The 7,827-nt window shown below is 40.4% G+C and overlaps 1 protein-coding gene across 2 annotated transcripts in view; it reads left to right on the top strand.

Annotated features, from left to right (window-relative positions):
- Positions 1-476: 476 nt before the first annotated feature.
- The window catches only part of LOC117403606 (PHD finger protein 24), a 44,700-nt gene continuing 37,349 nt past the window's right edge, over positions 477-7,827 (top strand). Inside the window, exon 1 of one of the 2 annotated variants that reach the window (XM_059028959.1) lies at positions 477-899. The gene's annotated coding sequence lies outside the window, so the exon portion shown is untranslated. The remainder of the gene's footprint in view (positions 900-7,827) is intronic. The other variant, XM_059029011.1, reaches the window with a different exon arrangement.

The raw sequence follows: 7,827 nt of genomic DNA, 5'->3' as shown, positions 1-7,827 counted from the left end.
TTGCAGGTTACCATTGTTGTGAGATGTCTTACAGTCCAATATTTAGCATTGAACTACCTGTTTTAGATTGAAGTACTTGTCACTGTTTACTTTTATTTTTTAAATACTGCATATTACAAACAAAATATCATGGAGCTAATCATGGAGAAACATTAAGACACAATGTGATTCGCAAGAATATACTTCAGCCTGCTTCAAGTGATGTTCTGAATCCACTGGCGCATCGTGTACAGTGTGTCCTGTACAAACACATTCTGCTTGTGCCTGTACGTACTGTAGTTCCATATTACCAACCAACCCATGGAACTGTACAGCAAGCACTATATGAACGGATAGAACTCAGAATGCTCAAACAGCACATCGGCAGGCGCAGCGGCTAAGAACTACACTGGATTGCTATTGGTATTTCACTGGAATTGCGTCACGACTTTTTTTTTTTTTCTCATTTTTTAAAACGTTTCCCAGCCAATGAAGGGGCTTTGCTCTCATCCCAGCTGAAGTGCAAGCTGGAGAGGTTCTGGAGGCTCGTTTGCTACTACCTAGGGTAGGAGGGCTGGCGGTATTCACTTCAGTGCCCCTCTGCAGCCCTTTGGCGTGTTATCTGTCTTATTGCTTTGGCCTTGGTAACTGCAGTCCGCTGAGCGTGCAGCAAGGAGGTGCAGCACGGGATTTCAGCACCGGAGCTGTCCATTCCTAGCAGTGAAGTGCAGTCTGCAGCACAAATTACACCGTATCAGTTTCACTACGGCACGACACGTCCTTGTTTGTGGAAGACTGGATTCCAGATTTATGGGTTATATTTATTCTACAAGAAGACAAGCTGCACATTGAAATGCTATTTTGACTTTTCTAAATCTGAACGAGAGAAAGCAAGCCAGAGCAACACTTAAAAAAGTCAGGTAAGTTGTTTTACATTTTTTAACAGAACAGTAAAAAAAAAAAAAAAAAATCTCCCTAAAAGACAATGACATATACCGTAATATAATTAACAGTTGATAGACCACCTGTATTTACACACGCTGATTGATACAGAAGTTGCTTTTCTCATGCTGTAGTCGCTCTGCTGGCATTAACTTGCACAACCCCGGGTACCGCGGCAAAAAGTGCTGTTGAGAGTACTTACCCACTGTGGGTTAGGTTAAGGGTAGAGATATTGTATCTGTTATCAATACACGTCCGTAGATAACCCAGCTTATTAAGAAAGAATTTGGTACAGTATTTAGGTAGTAAAAACGATGTTGTGCTATATAGGGACCTCTACTCGATTAGCGTTGTTCTATTTCAATTTAATGTTAGGTTTTTTTCCGGTCGTGCGTCTTTCTATGCTTTTTTGGGTGAGGTATAATTAATCTGGTTACATATATTGAGCTCAATTAAAGTGACAGTCCGAGAAGTCCCAGTTGGTTGTGAAAACGCGTTAGGCGCTCACCGTCCCTGTATAGTATCAATACATAATCAATGGTTATATAAGAAAAAAAAGCAACGCCCAGCGAATTCAACTATTCACAAAGAAACGAGCTGGTGTTTAATATTCTGTTAACGTCTACTCCATCCACTCTGGAAAGCAAACCACACTGCTGACAAACTCTCAGTGTCTCGATTATTATCGGTTTGTTTTTTTTAATTATATCATTTGTCTTGATCAGTGTGTGGACTCAACCTCAATTCTCAACCTGAATTGTATTTGCTCTTTTTACTGCGGATTAGTCAATGTTGCTTAAGAGACTTACCATGTGTGCACTGTTTGCTTATTAATTAGCACATAATGTGTGTGTGTGTGTGTGTGTGTGTGTGTGTGTGTGTGTGTGTGTGTGTGTGTGTGGTTTCATTCTCAAGGGATGAAGAAGCATGGCTTTTTAACAAATTCAGGTATGGATTTATTGGTTAGAATGCGAAGCAGGGTTCAATATCCAGTTTGGAGCAGTGTTGTTTGTGACACACCAGTTCTGTATTGCAGACCAGTCCTTACAGGAGCCCTGTGTTCGCTAGTACACCTGATAGTGTTTTAAAGTGCAAGTCCAGCTTAATCTGCTGTTGTTGGCTTGAAAACAATGTCAGACAGAAATAGGGTGTACAGTATACATAGTGTTCCGCGTTTCCGGTTTATTCCGAATTTTACTGAAAAATTACAGTGTTTTTTTGTTAACTGGACGTCGGTTTTTACTGATTTATACCGGATTTTGGTCTATAATTCAATATTTTCCCTGTACTATTTTCTAGGAAATGCACAATATTTTGATTAAAATGCTGTTTTATTTTGACTCTGACATTGTAATAAGCAGACCTACACTGTATCCTAGGATACAGCAGACGTTTAGATGTCAGAGGATCAAATAAGATTCAAACGTGGTTCTCTGTCACTTCACAAACACATTATCACCTGATTACGTTGGCCAATCAAAGTCTGATTATTGTGGCAATTGCTGGGCATAGTAGCTATTAGCTTGATCAAAAACTAAATTGAAATACTTACACGAAAATATCATAATTTTAGTGGATGAGGAATGGGGAGAAAACATAAATCAGTTTATGAATATTCAAAAGAAAATGAATGTTTTGAAGTATACAAAAAGCAACAATAGCAGAAGTCAAGCAATCCATTTATGCGGCTTTTACACACGGTTTAATAAAAAATAAAGCACAGAATGACTGTGTTAATGAGTTTGTCAGAGCGCTGTGTTTTGCTGGACAGCCACTGTTTATTGCAGAGAAGTATTGGTGACTTCGTGTGACTACTGTCTGTCCATCAGCTAAAACACTTCCTAACGCCGACAATCTTAATCGTAAATATTTCACAGAAAACGGTGATGCTTTAGCTGGTAAACTCACATGGAACGTATTGACGGAAATGTCCAGTGTGATTTTTGACGCGTCTCCCGATGGCTTGCACCGCCGAGTTCTGTCAATTTTCTTTTCTTTTTATGATTTCAAGGCGAATAAACCTGTCTTGTTTTGTGCTGATGTCATGTTCATACCTTCTGTAGATACTATTTCTGTCAGCACAGTGTTTGCAAAGTACCAGCTAACATGGGAAAACATGGCTTTGACTTGCACAGATTCTGCTTCATCATACATGCCAGGGACATTACTAATCACAAACCAGAACTGCTACGCATCATATTCCACATGTAAAGTGTGTACACTGAGATTTATGTAAAATGTGTGTACTGAGATTTTTACCGATGTTTCAATTAAAAACTGTTTATTACCGATTTTATCCCTGTTTTAAAGATAAAAACCGAAAACATATACTGATTGCTCAAAAGAGGATGAGTTGAGTAATCCTAAAGCTGTGCAGAGAATTTGAACATCGCTCTTATTAAGTATTCCTGTTTGTGTTCTTCAGATATATGCAAGACTTCATAAAGATCTTGCAAGTGCCATGGTACCCCACAATGTTACCATTGAATCACTATTGCATGTTGTAACAGTTATTATTATTATTATTTATTTCTTAGCAGACGCCCTTATCCAGGGCGACTTACAATCGTAAGCAAATACATTTCAAGTGTTACAATACAAGTAATACAATAAGAGCAAGAAATACAATAACTTTTGATCAAGTAAAGTACAAGTTTGACAAACCACAATTCAATAATACAGCAGGTAATAGTGATAGTTACATCAGGATATGATTAAATAGTGATAGTTACATCAGGATGTGATTAAATACAAAGTACTACAGGTTAAAAACTTGGCAGATTACAGTATTCTGAAGTACAGGATTAAATGCAGTAAAATAGGGGGCAGATAAGAGCAAAATAAAGCACAATTACATGAAGGGTGATAGTGTCCCAGGATACAAACAGAGGAGTTCTACAGGTGCTCTTTGAAGAGGTGAGTCTTAAGGAGGCACCGGAATGTGGTCAGGGACTGGGCAGTCCTGACATCTGTAGGAAGGTCATTCCACCACTGCGGAGCAAGGGTGGAGAAGGAGCGGGCTTTGGAGGCAGGGGAGCGTAGCGGTGGTAGAGCTAGTCTTCTAGTGCAGGCGGAGTGGAGAGGTCGAGTGGGGGTGTAGGGAGAGATGAGGGTCTGGAGGTAGCTGGGTGCAGACTGGTCAAGGCATCTGTAGGCTAGTACAAGAGTCTTGAACTGGATGCGAGCGGTGATCGGGAGCCAGTGGAGCGAGCGGAGTAGTGGAGTAGCGTGGGCGAAGCGAGGCAGAGAGAACACCAGGCAGGCAGCAGAGTTCTGGATGAGCTGGAGCGGACGGGTGGCGGACGCAGGGAGGCCAGCCAGGAGGGAGTTGCAGTAGTCTAGGCGGGAGAGTACCAGGGCCTGGACCAGGAGCTGGGTAGCATAGTTGGTGAGGAAGGGTCGGATTCTTCGGATGTTGCTCAGGAAGAATCGGCAAGTGCGTGCCAGAGTGGAGATGTGCTGGGAATAAGAGAGGCAGGGGTCCAGGGTGACTCCAAGGTTCTTAGCTGAGGAAGAGGGAGAGAGTGTGGTAGATTCCAGAGGAACAGAGATAGAGAGATCAGAGTCGCAGTTTTAGAAAACACATTATTTTGGGATCCCTCCCAATCATTCTGTAATGGTCATAAATGTATAATATTTGGGGTACTGGTATCGCACCGCAGTTTTGGGACAGACTGTTTATTGCAATATTTTTGTATATACAGTATTTAAGCAGGAGATGATGATCTATTCAGATCAATATTTAGTAAGGAAAGGGACTCAATGTGGTAAAAATGGGAACTTATGAGCTGTTCAATCTTCTTTCCCAATAACTGTTGGATAAAGAAAAATCAATGAATTTGAATGGCTGTGAATCAACTTGCAATCCATGATTCACAATTCAACTCAGAATATCATGCACAGGGATTCACTGCAGGGCCCTTTACTGTTTGATCTTTTTTATGTTAATTCAGGATCTGCAAACATTTCAAATGCAATCTAGATAACCAGTTGCATGTTTGCTACATGTCACATGGCCATGGGATGATTGCAGCTAGACCATTGGGTAAGTTTAAATAACAATATATGAAGTGACTAGGTACCAGGAAGCAGCAGCAACGTTTGCATCTGCAGCATTGTCTTTGAAAACTTTGCAACATCCAACTTAAGTATAAAATACAAGTAAAGAACCAAAATATCTTCAACAGAAGAAAAGTTGGAGCAGAGATAAAATGTTAGTGTTAATACATGGAAATGATTTTACATGCTTGTGTAATGACAGAGCATCTTACACATAGCTGAATAAGAGGAAGGGGGAAATCCACTCCTTACTGTAATTCCTCCAGTAGGGTGCTTTGTTTTTGAAAGGGTTACATTTATTAGATATTGACTATGAAGTATTTGGGTCCCAGTGGAAAATGATGAATTCAGGAGTAAAGGACAGACACTTATCATTGGGTATTGTAACCTATTTGATCAAATGATGTGACCTTGTGATCCACTAGACCTACATAAGCTTTGAGAGTTGGGTGCAAATGTTCAGCAACAACCATGGGAAAGCAGAAGGCTCCAGTGACTTCACACGGGACCTGATAGTGGGTTCCCATGCAGGGGCTGCATTGATCAACGTGGTGAGACAGACTCCTGAGTGTTTCAGGAATGGCATTGTTTGTAGAAAACCCTCATTGGGAGCTATTCTAATATTTTGGACAGGCAGTGTATGTAGGGCTACATTCTCAAAGCTATTTATTCAAAATTGCAGTTCTTATAAAAATAAAGGTGTCACATTAATGTTAGAATTGTAATTTTTATGTCTTTTTTCAGAACAAAAGGGTGATAATGGCAATTTGTAGGAAACAGCTGTGGAAACATAGCCCATTGCTTATTAAGACCCATCTAATATGCCATTGCTAATTCTAGAGTGCCTCTTTGCAAGAGGCCGATATGCCCCTCACCCACACAGGCTGCTGCCTGCAGTATGCCGACAGGGATTCATCCTTGAGAGGAAAGCACTTGATTCTTTCAAAACCATTTAAACATATTCTAGTCAAGCTCCCGCCGTTGGGAAATCAAGACCAGTGAAAAGCTTTGTGAGTACCAATACCACCTGGTTAAAAAAAAAAAAAAGTTTAGTAACAGTAAATAATCTGCTTCTAAACACACAACAGTATATTATTTATTGATGTGTTTATTCATTCATTCTTTAACCAGGAATAAACCCATTGAGACCGAGGCCTTGTGTACAAGGGGGTCCTGGCAAGATGACCAGAAACAGATCATTAAAAAACAACGTCACTCTAAAAAACAACATCATACATTCAATCTGGGATCAGAAACATTTACATTTCCAACATTCCTGGAACTGACTCATTCAAACACATGTATTCTTAATCATTGTTCTACGTTTAGCTGATACATCTGGGTTAGTTATCTGATGCATGATCATACCCCTGATACTCTTCCCACAATTGAGTCTGCCAATGACAGGGGTGTCTCCTTTGAAAACATGCCAAAGTAAGGACAGCTCACATGAATGAAAAATGCCTGTATTGAATTGACAGGCATGTTACCTTTTAACTTTCCCTCTAACCAAGGGACTATTACCTGGCCCTGGGAGGTGATATTGTTTCTATACATTTCCTAAGCAAATGTGCTCTATTTGCTGTATGACTGACTCTCGCTTAGGACATGGAATGAGATAGTGAGATATTTATCTTGTGATCTCCACATAACATATTCTTTATTTCATTTGTTTCCATGTTGTTAATGTAGCATCATCATTTAAAGTGTATAATGATGTAATGTCCACACCACCATGAGTCCAATAAACTGAACTGATTGTTAGTCTTAATCCAACAATGTCCACATGCTGTAATTATAAAATGCGCTGATAACAAGGCTGGTGTACCGCTATACATATTAGTGCCTTGTATAATGTCTAGATTGATTCTGGGGCATTTCCAGAACAAACATTGTAAAGGTTACCCTCGTTTTCTGACTTCTTTATAAGACCATTAGAAAATACAAAGACAGATGCTACTGATGCGCCCATAGCCAGCCCTGAGCTTCGGGCTACATGCAGGCTTCAAAGCAGAGCAGCGTTCAAAGACAGCTGCTGAAGCTGGAGGAAAGACAGAGATGCAATTTCCACAAGCAAAGCAGGTCAAGGGTTAAAATATGTTTGTCAGATGGAGTTGATCCAGACCATATTCAGAAACAGCACTTGAGTGGTCATGCTCACTTAAATGTGCCAAGCTGATGGATTTTATAATTGAGAAAGCACACTTGAGTGAAGTTCTGAATATGGCTCTAAGACCTGAGTTGGAATGTAGTCAGAGCACCTTAAAGTTGACATCTGGTTTGAAAGACGCAGCTCTCAATAACACAGTGCCCCTCAAACACCAAACTGGCCCAGAAAGAAGAGTGCCCCGCACTGAGCCACAGACACCACCTCTAGCAGCACAGGGTGACAATGCAGGTCAATGTAGTGTAGTGTAATGTAATGTAATGTAGGCTAGATCGTTCAAAGGGTCTTTTTATTAGAACGTGCCAGCAAAATCTAGTGACATGCACTGCACTGTATTGCCAGCAAAATCTAGTGACATGCACTGCACTGTATTGCCAGCAATACAAAAGAACCTTGATGGAAAGTAACTGATCACTAGATGGTGGTGGCTCTCTCTTCGATAAAGACCATGGCAGGCAACACGAACTGCACAGCAGTGCCTGGACTCCTGGCAAAGGAACCTTGATACAGACTAATCAATGCAATGCAATATTTGTGTATTTTAAAAAATGTAATCTGAAGCTCTATGTGAGTGCCTTCTCTCACTGGAATTAATTTTAAGAATGCCTTTTAACAGCCAGACAGTGGATTCCTGTCCCAATCTGTATGAGAACTTATCATACTGCAAATCAGCTTGTCTG

The sequence above is a fragment of the Acipenser ruthenus genome, chromosome 1 (assembly GCF_902713425.1).
Source record: "Acipenser ruthenus chromosome 1, fAciRut3.2 maternal haplotype, whole genome shotgun sequence".
NCBI lineage: Eukaryota > Metazoa > Chordata > Actinopteri > Acipenseriformes > Acipenseridae > Acipenser > Acipenser ruthenus.
Note: the sequence above shows the minus strand (reverse complement) of the source record. Positions and strands in the feature narration are given on the sequence as shown.